At 47.1% G+C, this 17,135-nt stretch overlaps 2 pseudogenes; both read left to right on the plus strand.

Annotated features, from left to right (window-relative positions):
• Positions 1-9,210: 9,210 nt before the first annotated feature.
• On the plus strand, positions 9,211-10,151 carry LOC105708869 (small ribosomal subunit protein uS2-like; annotated as a pseudogene).
• Positions 10,152-12,443: 2,292 nt separating this feature from the next.
• LOC135269519 (large ribosomal subunit protein eL20-like) lies at positions 12,444-12,970 on the plus strand (annotated as a pseudogene).
• Positions 12,971-17,135: the final 4,165 nt, after the last annotated feature.

The raw sequence follows: 17,135 nt of genomic DNA on the forward strand, positions 1-17,135 counted from the left end.
TTCTGCCACAGTTCCCTATAGTCATTTTTGACTCTGTTCTCAGTGCCCAATGTCCTGATCAATTGCAGAGCCCCTTTAGAGGAGGTATATGCTTATGGTGGGAACGGAGGGTAGGAGAGAGGACTGCCTTGTTCCTTGGGTCAGATTGTGCTAAAAGAGATGGGGATCCCCAATTCCAGGTAGACCCAGATGCCTTTTAGATGCTTCTCCCTGTTGTGCAGCTGACAGAAAGAACTGTCAGAATCCCAGCTTGCTGGAAGGCTCAATGCCACCAAATGTTTGCTTGTCTTGGCTCTGGCTTCCAAACAAATTTGGCCTCAGCTCAAAGCTGCCACCATCAGTGGTTTGGGGGAAAATAATCTCTCTTAAATGCCACTGGACTTTGCAATGACCCCAATTTGATTGGGTTTTCTTCTCTCCTGAGACTATCACCCTTGAATAAAAGAACTAAAGCAATTCCTCCCACGTTTCCTTCTGTGTCTCTTCTTGATAGAAACTGAGTAGTGACTCAGAGATGGCATGAGAAAGAAAAAGAGTCTCACTCATCTATTCACTCATTCAGTAAAGATTTATTATACTTACTTTGTGCTAGGCTCTTTGCCAGCTGCCAGGGTCATGGAGATGAAAAACATAATCTACTGGGGGTTACAGACAAGACAGTAGATCACTGGTATACCAGGTGATGAGGACATGTACAAAAAAGGAATGACAGACCAACAGAGGGCATGGCGAGCTCTGCTTAGGGTGGTCAGGGATGACTTTCCTGAGGAGGAGCCCTTTGAGCTGGATCTCAAATGATGAATATGAGTTGACAAACTCATAAGAAGGGGAAAGGACATTCCAAGCTTGGGGAGCAAGGAGGAAAGGCATACTGTGTATAAACACAGGACAAGTCTGAGGAAGTATGAGCATCAAGGTTGACAAGAGTAGAGAATGTTTGAAAGGACATGAGCGAGAAGTGAAATGGAAAGATTCTGGCCAGGCATGGTGGCTCACGCCATGATGCCAGCACTTTGGGCAGATACTTGAGGTCAGGAGTTTGAAACCAGCCTGGCCAATATGCAGAAACCCCGTCTCTACTAAAAATACAAAAATTAGCTGGGTGAGGTGGTGCTCATCTGTAGTTCCAGCTACTCGGGAAGCAGACAAGAATCACTTGAACCTGGGAGGCAGAGGTTGCAGTGAGCCGAGATCACCCCACTGCAGGCCGAGCCTGGGCAACAGCGTGAGACTGCATCTCAAAAAAAAAAAAAAAGAAAAGAAAAGAAAAGAAAAAGAAAATGGACAGGTTCTGTATTATGGCTCCATCGGATGCAAGGACCAGAAGCCTAACATGAATGAGGCTAGGGCAAAGGAGTGATTTTTTGGCTTTTATAACCTTTTGAATCCTTTGTACCACAGCAACTGCTTCCAGGAAGTGCAGATCTTGCACTCCATCAGATCCTGCACTCCATCATTCATCTTTGCTTCTCTGCATGCCAGCTGCTTCCTTTTTTTATTGTCTAAAATATACAAAACATAAAATCTACCATTTTAACCAATTGTAAGTGTACAGTTCAGTAACATTAAATACATTCATATTGTTGTGCGACCATCACCACCATCCATTTCCAGAACTTTTTGATTTTCCCAACCTGCAATTCCATAGCCATTAAGCATTAACTCCCTCTTCTCCCCACTTTATTTTTTTAGTCTACTCTTCTCTCTTGCTGGAACTGTAGGAATCCCTGGCTTATGTGTCCTAGCTTCCTCACCAAAGAGAAGTAATTATCTTCCCTTTGTTCCAGATTCTCAAAATTCTTCAGAACAACACCGACTGACGAGGTTTGGCTGCATACTCACATCTGTGGTGATGCGGGATGGAATGCTATGGTTGATAGGCTGTACCTGAACCATATGGCTGGACTAAAAGGAGGAGCAATTCTCTAAAAGGAAGGAGGGAGGGGCCAAACATGAGCAGATGAAATATGAAATGTTCATCAGAGATAGGTTGAGACCCAGCTACAGGAAGCCTTGAATGCCAGGCTGAGGAGCTCAGCCTTTAGTCTAGGAGGTATTATGGGACAGTTTAAATCAAGGAGAGCCATACATACAATGAAGTTGGACTATGAAATCTGCTATTTTGTTACTTGAGGCTCTATTTTTTAGCTTTCTCTTGCCTTTTTCAAGGTTGCTTTTTTTTTTTTGAGATAGAGTCTCGCTCTGTTACCCAGGCTGGAGTGCAGTGGTGTGATCTTGGCTCACTGCAACCTCTGCCTCCTGGGTTCAAGCGATTCTCATGCCTCAGCCTCCCGAGTAGCTGGAACTGCAGGTGCTCACCATCAGGGCCGGCTGATATTTTTTTTGTATTTTTAGTAGAGACGTTGTTTCACCATGTTGGCCAGGCTAGTTTCAAACTCTTGACCTCAAGTGATCCACCCGCCTCGACCTCCCAAAGTTCTGGGATCACAGGTGCGAGCCTCCTGGCCTCTTTTTTTTTTTTTTTTTTGAGACAAAGTTTCACTTTTTCGCTCTTGACAGAGTACAGTGGTGCTATCTCGGCTCACTGCAACCTCTGCCTCCCAGGTTCAAGCGATTCTCCTGCTTCAGCCTTCCAAGTAGCTGAGACTACAGGTGCGCACTACCATGCCTAGATAATTTTTGCATTTTTAGTAGAGATGGGGTTTCACCATGTTGACAAGGCTGGTCTCAAACTCCTGATCTCAGGTGATCCACCTGCCTCAACCTCCCAAAGTGCTGGGATTACATGAATGAGCCACTGCGCCTGGCTTCAAGGTTGCTTTGAAAGCTAATTTTAATTAGATGTCACATGAATATTGAGGATCCTAGCTCCTTCCTCTGGCCTCAGGAGTCACCTGTACCTGTCGTGATCTCCATTTTTCCCTCTGGATCATGAGCTTCTGTGCCTAGTCAGCCTGATCTGGGTCACCTCCTATTTTCTGGGTCTCCTGGCCTGTCCTGTCTCTGCCTGCCTCAGGGAGTGGCCTCTTTATCCATCTGGAAGTCTTCCTGCCTCTGACCTGTCCTCTGATGCTCACATCCAAGTCCCATCTGTTTTATCTCCAAAATGCTTATGGAATCTCACCCTTTCTCCCTGGGCTCACAGGCACTGCCCTATTCAAGCCTCATTATCTCTTCTGCTTCAATTTTGGCTCCAGCTCCTCAGTTGGTCTCTTTTGTGAAGCCATTGGCTCATGACTACCCCTACTCAAAAACTTTCTGCGGTTGCCGCTGCAGAAAGCCTTATCTTCTTGCATGCCTCCTGGACTCAAGCCTTTATGTTATCTAAACATGCCTAGGATTGTTAAGCCTTGCTTTTTTGCAATACTGGTCCCTCTGCTTCTTCTGCCCTTCCTATCCCTCTCTACTTGGTGTAATCCTATGCATATTACAGGCTCATTTCCATGGTTACCATCCACCTTTCTACAGTCAGACCCATCTCCCTCCATCCTTTGTGTCCCCAGGGTACAGTGCAGATAACTCTAGAGTTACATGTATTACTAGGGTATCCACATACTTTACTGTCCAAACCAGGACTTTGGGGGGATGAAAGGGAATGATATTAATTTGCTCTGGTTTAACAGGTGTCAATCGATCTGCTCCAGGCAAGCCCATCGTTACACCCATCATCGCTGTAAAACCTGCAGGTGGTGCTTTCGTTTATCTCATTTATCGCTCTTAACAGCCCTTTGAGTTTGATATTGCTATCCCCGTTTTTCAGGATGAGCAGATGGAGCCTCAGAGAGAGGAGACTTGTCACACAGCCAGATCATCAGATTCTAAATCCAGGGAGGACTCTGACTCCACCCTTGGCCCCTCCAATACCACAGGGTCTTGCCTGAGTTATAGTGACACATGGACTCTTAAAACAAAGAGGGAAGGTAGAAATGGAATCTTACTCATTGCATGTACTGGTCTCTGCCCAGGGCCTTGTGTAGCAAAGACCTCAGGACATGTTTGTTGGATAGATGACTTCTTTTTTGGTTTTGTTTAGAGACAGAGTCATGCTATGTTGCCCAGGCTGGAGTGTAGTGGCTATTCACAGGCAAAATCATAGTATGATACAAGTTCAAACTCCTAGTCTCAAGCAATGCTCCTGCCTCAGTCTTCCAAGTAGCTGGGACTACAAGCTTCATGACACCAAACCCATCAGATAGGTGACTTCTTGGGCATAGAAACTGTGTGTTTTGCCAGGCATGGTGGCTCACCCCTGTAATCCCAGCATTTTGGGAGACTGAGGTGGGCGGATCACCTGAGGTCAGGAGTTCAAGACCAGCCTTGCCGACATGGCGAAACCCCGTCTCTACTAAAAGTACAAAAATTAGCCAAGTGTAGTGGCAGGCGCCTATAATCCCAGCTACTCAAGAGGCTGAGGCAGAAGAATCATTTGAACCCGGGAGGCAGAGGTTGCAGTGAGCCGAGATCACACCACTGCATTCCAGCCTGGGCGAAGAGAGCAAGACTACGTCTCAAAAAAAGAAAGAAAGAAAAAAACTGTGTGTTTTATCTTGAAATCTGTGCCCCTCCCCAGGACTTGTTATACATGGATTCATTCATTCATTCAATTAACATTTATTGAGTACCTGCTATGTGCCTGGTACAGTGTTGGTGATACTGCAGTGAGCAAAACAGACAAGGTCTCTGCTCACATGAAGCTTACAATCCAGTGGGAAAAACCTTTACAAAAACAACCATACAAATAAACGTACAGTTACAAATGAAGATAAATCCTAAGAAGGAAAAATGTTTCGTGTGAAGTGTAAGAAATATTTTGGAGGCAAATTTAATAGGTTTTGGTCATAGATTTGATTGGGGAGAGCGAGATGGAGATGGTTCTCAGGTTTTTGCTTGAAACAGAGAAGAGCAGTTTGGGGAGATAGTGAGGTCCGGCTGGATGTGTGGGATTTGAGGCATCTGTGGGATTTCTCTTTTAATCTTTCTTTGCCACTTCAGCAGGCTGATTTACTCAAAGCTGAAAAATTAGAGTAATTAATGGGAACCTGCAAATAAAGCTGGCCTCCAGGTAGGTAAGGTAGAACGAGGGACAGTGGAGGAAGGCAGGAGAGAAACAGAGAAGGGAATGGGGACGAGAGGTGTTCATGGAGACAACTATCAGACCTCCCAAGCTGCCTCTAGGGCTGCAGCGAGCGGTCAGGATCTGACTGTGCGTTTCACACTGCGGAACGAGCACGACTTACGCCTTCCCTTGCCCCAGGCAGGGCCAACGCTTTCCTCCGGCGCTGGAATGAGGGGAGGGGTCCGCTTAGTGCCTGAAATCAGAGCAGCCTTGGCTCGCTTGGCTGCGCAACCCGCCAATCCGGCTGCGCACGGTGGCAGTGCCATGTGACGAGCCTCCCCTTCCCTCCCCTGCCTTCCAGGGAAGACCGGCATCCCCGCCGTCCCGCCACCCACGCCATCCCGCCCCCTCCCCCGCCCTTCGCGTGCCGCGGCCTCGCGGGAGGGCGCCCGGCGAGGGGCAGGGATTCCGCTGCAGTCCGCTGCGGCACAGGGGTAAGAAGGGGAGCGGAGGCGAGCGAGTTGCTACCCCAGCTCCCGCAGTATTTTCCGCCAAGGTCATGCATACCCACTCTTCGACAAGGCTGCCTCGAAATCCCTCCCTTGCAGTCTTCCCAGCCATCCCCACCGCCTTTTTCACTCCTCCAGCGGCAGCCTTCCTCGGACCACTGCCCCCGCCTTTCACTGAGCTTCCGGCAGGCACAGCGGGAGATGGGAGGGTTTCAATAGATTCTGCCCCTCGAGCTTCCCAGCCACCTTTCTCATACGCACAGGCCGTGTTGTGTCGCCCTGCCTTAAACCCCAGCTGGCTCCCCGTGCCCGATGAGAGAGCATTTAGATCCTTCATAACCAAGACCCACCTTCACCCTCACCAATCCCACCGCCTCTTTGCACGGGAGACCTCATCCCTCTGGACCACTGGCCATTCCAGGGATGGCCACCACTTGCAAACTTGTGGCTGCTCTTGCTGTGCGTCTGCCTAGGGGTGCCCTTTCCTCCTTTGTGAGCCGAGCGAATTCCTAGACCCAACTTAATTATAATAAGGCAACGGAGGGTAGAAACTGGCACTAAAATGCCCCTTAGCAAAGGTCACAAAGGTGAAGCCTGCAGGAGTCAAGCAGGAGAGAGAAATACGGCTGGTGCATCAGAGGCATAAGAAAAACCTATCTTATGGCATGAAGTACGGTATTTAGAAAGAAAAAAGAAAGGAAAACCCTCTCTAAAGGGCAGGGAGTCTGCTCTTCATTTAGGCCAATATGCTCCTTGGGAGAAACGTAAGTCTTATGATGCCAGATTTTCTAAATTTATAAGAAAAGCCACAAATCTGGACTTTTATGTGTAATCCATCAATTTTTAAATATTGATTTTTTTATTAAATTAATTTTATTGAGGTGGAATTTATATACAATAAGGTGTACCCTTTAAAAAATTTTTTTATTATACTTTAAGTTCTGGGGTACATGTGCAGATTGTGCAGGTTTGTTACATAGGTATACACGTGCCATGGTGGGCCAGATGCATGTCATAAACCCTCAGTGCATGACCTCCACCCTTAGAAAAGAGAATGGCTTTCATTAGGAAAATACTTTGTTAAACTAGGGTAAAGGTGTAGTCTTGAATATCTGAGAGGCAGCTGTTGTGGGGGCAACAAAGAAGAGGACTTAGATTTGGATCTGTTCCCCAGTGGCTCTGGGTGTTTTAAGCAAGAGGTCATACACTGAGAAGCTACTGAGGGCTCAGAGATTCTACCAGAATCTGGAGGACTGGATTTGGGAAATGGGCAGGACCCGAGGGCTCTGGGAAGGGGTGGGCAGCAGGAAGCCAGAGAGGGCCAGAATGACAGCAAATGTTTCCTCCTATCCTTGTGGGGACTACATGAAGGCGAGAGAGGAGCCCTGTAGGGCTTTCACTTGATGATGGTGGTGGTGGGGAGATAGGAGAGAAAGCCGATCCCCTGACCCTCAACCCTCTACCCTTGAGGCTTCACACAGTGGGATAATGCCTGGGAGAGAAATCTGAGAGGTTCTTAGGAAGAGAGAGTGGAAAAAATAGCCAAAGGCAGATGTCCTTTACCAGGAGACAAGAGCTGGCTTGAGGCTGAGGCTGGCGGCTATAGAGGAAAGTAGAAGAGGCTGTCTTGGAAACCAGGAGTTGTTTTTGTTCACCCTGAGGTTTGTAGCTATGATGTGAATGTCTGTGCCTCCTATCCCTGGAAATATTCAAGAAAGGTCTTCTATATTCATGGAGGCTGCCCTGACTGGGGTGTTTGTGGAAACAGCTGAAGGGGCCAGCTTTTATATCTGCTTTGGTATAGTGCTGACCAAAGATAGCACAGGCTGAAGTAGGAACTGGAGCAGGAGAAATAAAGCCTCCTGGAAATTTGCAGTAATCTTGGAGAGGGGTTTTGGAATGGGTGCTTGAGCCCATCCTTTGAAGGTTTCAAGGGGTCAGAAGGCTCCTGGCTGACATCTAGGCTATAGTAATAAAAGACCAACTGACGGTCCCCACCTTATGATTTTTTGACTTTGGTTTCTACTGAATGCATGTGTGAAAGCAACATACGTTCAGTAGAAACCATACTTTTAGGACCCAAACAACCATTCTGTTTTTCACATTCAGTGCAGTTTTCAATATATTACACAAGATATTCAACACTTTACTTAAAAATAGGCTTCATGTTATATAATTTTGCCTAACTGTAGGCTAGTGCAAGTGTTCTGAGCATGTTTAAGGTAGGCTAGGCTAAGCTATGATGTTCAGTAGGTTAAGTGTATCAAATGCATTTTCTGCTTACAATATTTTCTTTTCTTTTCTTTTTTGAGACAGAGTCTCACTCTGTCACCCAGGCTGGAGGGCAGTGGCATGATCTCGGCTCACTGCAACCTCCACCTCACAGGTTCAAGCAATTCTCCTGCCTTACCCTCCTGAGTAGCTGGGACTACAGGCACATGCTACGACGCCTGGCTAATTTTTTTTTTTTTTTTTTTGTATTTTTAATAGAGATGGGGTTTTACCATGTTGGTCAGGCTTGTCTTGAACTCATGACCTTGTGCTCCGCCTGCCTCGGCCTCCCAAAGTGCTGGGATTACAGGCGTGAGCCACCACGCCCAGCTGCTTACAATATTTTCAATGTATGATGGGTTTATTTGGACATAAGTTGAAAAGTGTGGCTGGGCATGGTGGTTAACGCCTCTAATCCCAGCACTTTGCGAGGCTGAGGTGGGTGGATCACTTGAAGTCAGGAGTTCGACACCAGCCTGGCCAACATGGCGAAATCCCGTCTCTACTGAAAATACAAAAATTAGCCAGGCATGGTAGTGGGCGCCTGCAATCCCAGCTACTCAGGTGGCTGAGGCAGGAGAATCAATTGAATTCCCAGGAGGCAGAGGTTGCAGTGAGCCAAGATCGTGCCACTGCACTCCAGCCTGGGTGCCAGAGAGTGACTCTGTCTCAAAAAAAAAAAAGTTGAGAAGTTTTGCTTGTGCAAAACACTGTGTTAAATGCTGTGTTACATTATATCTGTTATCCCCACAGTGATTTTCTTCCTTCCAAGACGGAGTCTCACTCTTTCGCCCAGGCTGGAGTGCACGATCTCAGCTCCCTGTAACCTCTGCCTCCTGGATTCAAGTGATTCTTCCACCTCAGCCCCACGAATAGCTGGGATTACAGGCACCTGCCATCATGCCCAGCTAATTTTTGTATGTTGTAGAGACAGGGTTTCACCGTGTTGGCCAGGTGGGTCTTGAATTCCTGACTTCAGGTGATCCACCTGCCTTGGCCTCCCAAAGTGCTGGGATTACAGGTGTGAGCTACCTCGCTCAGCCCTGCACAGTGATTTATGAGGGAAGTACTATTGTGATAATTCCAATTTTACAGATGAAGTTGAGGCCTGAAGAGGTGAAGTGACTTATTCAAGACCACCGAGATAGCAAACAGTGGATCGGATCTGCTCTCCAGACAACTGTCCTCAGCGGAAGTTGCCCTCTTGTTTGGCATTTCTGCCCACTCAAGGACAGCACTTACCATCTTACGATGAAGAGATGTAGATGATGTTTTGATTTGGATGTCTGCTCTCTCCACTACCATATAAGGGGACTGGAGCTGCTAATTGCAAGTGCCCAGCATACCAGTGGGTGCTGAGTACATGTGAAATAAATCCCTTTAGAAGAGCTAATAGAGCCTTTCCATGCTACCTGCCGAGGGCTCCAAACGGCGTTGTTCTGGATTCCCGTCGTAACTTAAAGGGAAACTTTCACAATGTCCGGAGCCCTTGATGTTCTGCAAATGAAGGAGGAGGATGTCCTTAAGTTCCTGGCAGCAGGAACCCATTTAGGTGGCACCAACCTTGACTTCCAGTTGGAGCAGTATATCTATAAAAGGAAAAGTGATGGCATCTACATCATAAATCTGAAGAGGACCTGGGAGAAGCTTCTCCTGGTGGCTCGTGCCATTGTTGCCATTGAAAACCCTGCTGTCAGTGTTATATCCTCCAGGAATACTGGCCAGAGGGCCGTGCTGAAGTTTGCTGCTGCCACTGGAGCCACTCCAATTGCTGGCCGCTTTACTCCTGGAACCTTCACCAACCAGATCCAGGCAGCCTTCCGGGAGCCACGGCTGCTTGTGTTTACTGACCCAAGGGCTGACCACCAGCCTCTCACGGAGGCATCTTATGTTAACCTACCTGCCATAGCAACACAGATTCTCCTCTGCGCTATGTGGACATTGCCATCACATGCAACAACAAGAGAGCTCACTCAGTGGGTTTGATGTGGTGGATGCTGGCTCGGGAAGTTTTGCGCACGCATGGCACCATTTCCCGTGAACACCCGTGGGAGGTCATGCCTGATCTCTATTTCTACAGAGATCCTGAAGAGAATGAAAAATAAGAGCAGGCTGCTGCTGAAAAGGCTGTGACCAAGGAGGAATTTCAGGGCGAATGGACTGCTCCAGTTCCTGATTTCATTGCTACTCAGCCTGAGGTTGCCAACTGCTCTGAAGGCGTGCAGGTGCCCTCTGTGCCTATCCAGCAGTTCCCTACTGAAGACTGGAGCACCCAGCCTGCCACAGGAGACTGGTCTGCAGCTCCCACTGCTCAGGCCACTGAATGGGTAGGAGCAACCACTGAATGGTCTTAAGCTGTTCTTGTGTGGGCTCTTAAACAACATGTAAGATTCATGAAAAATAAACATCGAGTTTCTAAAAAAAAAAGAAAAGCTAATAGAGGTACCCTTGAGTCTTAGATCTTTGTGCCCTTGGGCAAGTTATTCTGGGTCTCAATTCCCTTATCTGTGAAATGGGGATTATAATATAGACCTCACAGGATTATTGCAATATTTAAATGAGACCAGGCCATGGAATTTCTATAAATTGCCCTACAAATGGCAGCTGTTGCTGCTTCTATAAAGATGACGAGGACAATGGGGACTGAGGACTGAGCAGGGAAGGAAACCAGGATCTAGAAATCCCAGAACTGTATCAGCTCAGACAGGAAATTCTCAGAAGACCCAGCCCATATCTTCATTCATTCTTCATTGATGGAACACCTACTGTGTACCAGTGCTTGATCTCATTTCATTCAAAACTCTGCAAAGCAGACACTCAAATTATCCTCAGTTACAAGTGAGCAATATAAGGTTAGAGAGATGATAATGACTTCCCCAAGGGAACACAGCTAGAAAGTGGCAGAGGCAGGATTTGAACTCAGATCTATGGATTCTAAATCCTTGTTCTTTCTGTTTTCTACTCCACAAGTTTTTAAGTCTTCCCTTCATTCATCAGAACATTTATCAAGCATCAACTAAGTGAGAAGCCTTTTGCAGGGCCAAGAGATACAAGCCCCAGACTCTGGTTTCTGGTTTAGTTGGGGAGGTAGATAACTCAATAGATATTTACAATTCGACATGATAAGCTCTTTCTGCTGCTTGTAGAAGGTGTAGGATAGTGTGGGTGATAGAGGAGTGGCCCATTACTTTTAGACTTGCTTTTCTCCTTGGTCCACAGACCCCTGAGGCACAGCTCACACTTTCCAAATGGTTCCTTTCACAAATTCCCCTCTGGTAAACACACGCTCACCCCTCCTGTCTGAGGGTGGAGGCAGGTGGGTGATACAGTGGGGAACACATAGCAATCAGCAGTTCTGTCCTAGGCCAGGCTTGGTGGCTCACGCCTGTAATCCCAGCACTTTGGGAGGCCAAGGCAGGCAGATCACCTGAGGTTGGGAGTTTGAGACCAGCCTGACCAACTTGAAGAAACCCTGTCTCTACTAAAAATACAAAATTAGCTGGGTGTGGTGGCACATGCCTGTAATCCCAACTACTTGGGAGGCTGAGGCAGGAGAATCACTTGAACCTGGGAGGCAGAGGTTGTGGTGAGCCGAGATTGTGCCATTGCACTCCAGCCTGGGCAACAAGAGTCAAACTCTGTCAAAAAAAAAAAAACACACACACACAAAAAAACAATTCTGTCCAAAAGAGGCCTGGTGCCATGGCTCATGCCTGTAATCCCAGCACTTTGGGAGGCCTAGTGGGGATGATTGCTTGAGGCCAGGAGTTCAAGACCAGCCTGGCCAACACGGCAAGACCCCATCTCTACAAGAAAGTAAAAAAAACTAACTGGGCATGGTAGCACGCACCTGTAGTCCTAGCTACTTGAGAGGCTAGGTGGAAGGATCACTTGAGTCCAGGAGTTCAAGGTTGCAGTGAGCAGTGATTGCACCACCACACTCCAGCCTGGGTGACAGAGTGAGACCCTGACTCAAAAACAAAACAAAAAAACACAATTGCCTTTAAAAGAAATCTCTCTCAACTAGCCCCTCTTCTCTTTTCAGTCTTCTCTCTCTCTGTGTCTCACACACACACACACACACACACACACACACACCCTGAGGGTGATGGGATTAATGCTGGTAGAACTGTTTTCTCCATCTTTCAGCAAGCCTGGATGTAGTGGTCCTTGCCTCTGCCCCAAAGCCAAAATGACAGAAAACTTGCATGTAACATCTTGTTACATATGCATTAAAAAGAAATCCAGTAGAGTTAACCCAGCTGTTAATAGTGATTATTTCTAGGTGGTGAAGTTGTATGTAACCTTTGTTTTCTTATTTTTATTTATTTGCTTAGGTTTTTTTTCTGCCATGAATTTATTAACTTTTGTAATAAGTAAAAATAAATACATAAAATTATTCTCTATTTTAATAGTTATTTGTGGTCCCACAGATGGGGGTGTTTCTATTAGAAATACTCAGAAGGCGGCTGGGTGCAGTGGCTCACACCTGTAATCCCAGCACTTTGGGAGGCCAAGGCGGGAGGATCACTTGAGGTCAGGAGTTCAAGACCAGCCTGGCCAAGATGGCAAAACCCTGTCTCTACTAAAAATATAAAAATTAGCCTTTTCCTTTTGCGAGTGGTGGCGAAGTCAGAGAGGAAGCCATGACGGCCTCAGGCACACTACAAGAGTACAGGTGATGGGTTGCTGCTTGCCCACTCCCAAATGCCACACACTGCCCCTCTACCACATGGGAATCTTTGTGACTAATCATATTGTCACCAAGTCCCGCTTCTGGCACGTCATATCTCAATTAAAGAAGATGAAGATGTCTTCAGGGGAGATCGTCTGCTGTGGGCAGGTGTTTGAGAAGTACCCCCAGCAGGTGAAAAACTTCAGCATCTGGCTATGCTATGACTCCCACAGTGGAACCCACAACATGTACTGGGAATATCAGACCTGACCACCGCAGGCGCTGTCACCCAGTGCTACCGAGACATGGGTGCCCGGCAATGCACCCGGAGCCCACTTCATCCAGATCAGGAAGGTGGAGATCACAGCCAGCAAGTGTCGCTGGCCGGCCATGAAGCAGTTCCACGATTCCAAGATCAGGTTCCCACTGCCCCACCGGGTCCTGCACCATCAGTACAAGCCATACTTCACCACCAAGAGGCCCAACACCTTCTTCTAGGAACAGGGCCCTCACCCGGGTGTGCCCCAAATAAACTCAGGAATGCTCCAGTAGGAAAAAAAAAAAATTAGCCAGGCATGGTGGCAGATGCCTGTAATCCCAGCTACTCGGGAGGCTGAGGCAGGAGAATCACCTGAACCCAGGAGGCAGAGGTTGCAATGAGCCGAGATCACACCATTGCACTATCACCCAAGTCTCGCTGTGTCACCCAAGCTCTGTCACCAGCTTGGGTGACAGAGCGAGACTCCAACTCAAAAAATAAAAAGAAAGAAATATTTTCAGAAGGGGTTTGTCCTGGTCACTGGCAGCACACAGAAAGGAGGTACGGAAGTGAGAGCTCATCAAGGACTAAAAACAAGAGTTGCCATTCCTGAGGGATTCCTCTGAGCCCAGTTCCCTGTTCCTTCATAGCCATTGATATGTGTATCTCTGTTAATCCTCAAAATCAGGTTTAGGAGAAAAATTATTATTTCACAGCTAAGGAAACCAAAGATCCTGAGACTTGGAGAGATTCCATCCCTTGCCCAGGGACACACAGCTAGAAAGTGGTGGAGGCAGGATTTGGATCCAGATCTGAGTGACTTCATAGTTTGTAAATATTTAACCTCTGAACTTTGCTCTTCCAATTGCAAGATGCTGACGCATTCCTGTATTCCCAGCTCTTCACACACAGGCACTCATCAATATTAGCACTGCCTAGAGAAGCCAGTGAGGTAAAGATCATTGTCCCATTTTCCAGATGAAAAACTAAGGCCAGAGTAGTGGCATTCCTTCTAGAATCCAGGTCTCCTTTCTCACCTCAGGCAGCCCTCCTCCTTCCGCTATCTTCTGCCAACTGCTAAGGCTTCCTTCTCGAAACAAATGACTCAAGGTAAATCACTGGTTGGACTTCCCCTTTCTCTAAACACAGGAAGTCTGTGTTGTTTGCAATCCCTGTGGCTGAACAATTTCAGCTCAGTTACAAAGTAGGCTGGGCCACATAGAGGATTGGATCCTGCTGGGGCAGGGCTCCAGGCTACCAGGGCTGGCACAGCTGCATTTTTCCTTCCTGAGGGTCATGTCAGTGTGTCTGTCAACTCAGGCTTGACGTCTCATCCTAAAGAGATGGCTGTACTAGAAAAATGAGCCCAAGAGGGAGGAGCCCTCTCAATAATTAATAATAACGGCTTACTATTATTTCATGTTTATAGTACATTAACCTTCCTACCAGGCACTGTGCTAAGTGGCTGACACGTGAACCCATTTGAGCCCCATAACAGCCCTATAGCTTTGGAGCCAAATAACACTAGACATAAATCACAGAAATGCCACTTTCCAGCTGTGTAACATCAGGGACATTATTTACATTCATTCAGTAAAACTTTTGAGCACTTACAATGTGCCACATTTCAGTGAGCAGAACAAAGATCCCTGCTCTCTTGTGATGTTTACATTCTACAAGGTAAAGCAAATTGTAAACATAACACATATAATAAATTATAAATACGTATAAATAAACGGTGTTAGAAAATGGTAAGGAGAAGATACAGTAGAACAGGGAGGAGACAGGGAGTGCTGATGCAGCATCAGCCTGGGGGAAGAGGCAGGATGAGTTCTTAAATAGTAGTGTCAAGGAAGGTCTTGCTGAGAAGGTGCTATGCATACAAAACCTTAATGAGGTGAGGGAGTTAGCCATTCAGGTAACTGGGGAAAGCCTTTTAAGCAGAAGGAACACCCAGAGCAAAAGCCCTAAGTGTGCTTGGTGGTTTTAAAGAGCAGCCAGGGCCTGGCACAGTGGCTCACGCCTGTAATCCCAGCACTTTGGGAGCCTGAGGCGGGCGGATCACGAGGTCAAGAGATTGAGATCATCCTGGCCAACATGGTGAAACTCTGTCTCTACTAAAAATACAAAAATTAGCTGGGCGTGGTGGTGCATGCCAGCTACTTGGGAGGCTGAGGCAGGAGAATTGCTTGAACCCTGGAGGCAGAGGTTGCATTGTGCCAATATTGTGCCACTGCAAAAAGCAGCCAGGAGGCCTGTATGACTGAGCAGTGAGCCAGGAAGAGAGACCTCCCTACCTGCAATGTTGCCCCAGTTATTCTTTCTTTCTTTTTTTTTTTTTTTTTGAGACAGTTTGCTCTTGTTGCCCAGGCTGAAGTGCACTCAATGGCGTGGTCTTGGCTTACTGCAACCTCTGCCTCCCAGGTTCAAGTGATTCTCCTGCCTCAGTCTCCTGAGTAGTTGGGATTACAGGCATGTGCCACAACACTTGGCTAATTTTTTTGTATTTTCAGTAGAGACGGGGTTTCTCCGTGTTGGTCAGGCTGGTCTCGAACTCCCGACCTCAGGTAATCTGCCTGCCTCGGCCTCCGAAAGTGCTGGTATTACAGATGTGAGCCATGGAGCCCAGCCCAGTCATTCTTTCTTGTACCTTGTTCTGTGCTTCCTTCCTTGCTTTTCTCGTAATTTCCAAGTTTAATTTACTCGAGCATTTGCTTATTTCTTGTTTGTTTCCTCCACTAGCCCTAAGCTCCTTAAAGTCAGAGACCATGTTAGTTTTACTCGGTGTTGACCACAGAGCCTAGGACATAGAAAGCACTTAAAGTTGAATTAATGAATAAGTCATCCATCCATCCATCTATCCATCTAGTCACATTTATGATAGAATCTTCCCATCATGTAGAATACTATTTCTTTTTCTTTTCTTTTTTTTTTTTTTTGAGATGGAGCCTTGCTCCTGTCACGTAGGCTGGAGTGCGGTGGCATGATCTCTGCTCACTGCAACCTCCACCTCCCAAGTTCAAGTGATTCTCTTTCCTCAGCCTCCCGAGTAGCTGGGACTACAGGTATGCACCACCACACCCGCTAATTTTTGTATTTTTAGTAGAGATGGGGTTTTCACCATATTGGCCAGGCTGGTCTCGAACTCCTGACCTCAGGTGATCTACCCACCTCAGCCTCCCAAAGTGCTAGGATTACAGGCATGAGCCACCATGCTCAGCTCAGGGTAACTCTGGTTACCCTGAGAGTTCTAGTTCAGGACTTAAGGAACAGAAGTAGTGAAGTTAAATTGCATGGGTTCCAGTTCTGGTTCCACTGCTTACTAGTTGTATGTTCTCAGGCAAGTTAGGAAAATCCCTCTGTACATCAGTTTCCATACCTATCAACTGACAAAATAGTAGTATCCTTCTCCAAGGGAGGGTTGTAAGCAGTGTAAACAGCACCAGGGGTATAGTGCTTATACATGTGTTTTCCCTATGCAGTCTAGCCATGAGAATGAGGACTCCACGTCTTTCCTCCTGTACCAGATGCCGAAAGGGCAGAGAGATGGGCAAGGGTTGCCATGATGGAAGTGAGGCTACAGAGCATCCCTGGTGCGTGCTGCCACATCTGTGCTGTGTGTTAGCAGCTAGGGGTGGCCCTAGGGTCTTCACTGAAGTGGTGTTCTGGGGATACTGTTCTTGCTGTGTAGCTCCCCCATCCTGATCCTCTGGCCTTTTTCTGGTAGACAATCTTTAGTGGAGTCTTGTTCTTGCAACTGAGAAAGTTGACTGATACAGATATTAACACCGAATACATATTTCTTTTTATTTTGAGACAAAGTCTGGCTCTGTCGCCCAGGCTGAAGTGCAATGGCGCGATCTCAGTTCACTGCAATCTCCACCTCCCGGGTTCAAGCAATTCTCCTGCCTCAGCCTTCCAAGTAGCTGGGATTACAGGCACCTGCCATCATGCCTGGCTAATTTTTGTATTTTTATAGAGACGGAGTTTCACCATGTTGGCCAGGCTAGTCTCGAACTCCTGACCTCAGGTGATCCACCTGCCTTGGCCTCCCAAAGTGCTGGGATTACAGGCGTGAGCCACCATGCCTGGCCCTGAATACCTATTTCTATGCCTGATACCTTACATTCAGTATTTCATTAACTCTTTACACAGACCCGAGAGGCAGATATTAGCCCCATTTTACAGATGAAGGAACCAGCTGAGAGAGGTGTAGTAACTTGACCAAGGTCATGTAGCCAACGACTGGTAGAGCCAGGGTTCAAGGCCAGGGTGACTCCTGAATTGCTCTCTCAATGTGATTAAAGTCCCCAGTAGGATTTTCTCCTCCAGCACTTGCTGTCTACGATGACAGAGCACAGCTCGGCTCAGCCAGAAGGGAAGAAATTGTGTGAATCTGGTCCC

This window comes from Aotus nancymaae, unplaced genomic scaffold (assembly GCF_030222135.1).
Source record: "Aotus nancymaae isolate 86718 unplaced genomic scaffold, 86718_ANA_hifiasm-v0.15.2.pri h1tg000053l, whole genome shotgun sequence".
NCBI lineage: Eukaryota > Metazoa > Chordata > Mammalia > Primates > Aotidae > Aotus > Aotus nancymaae.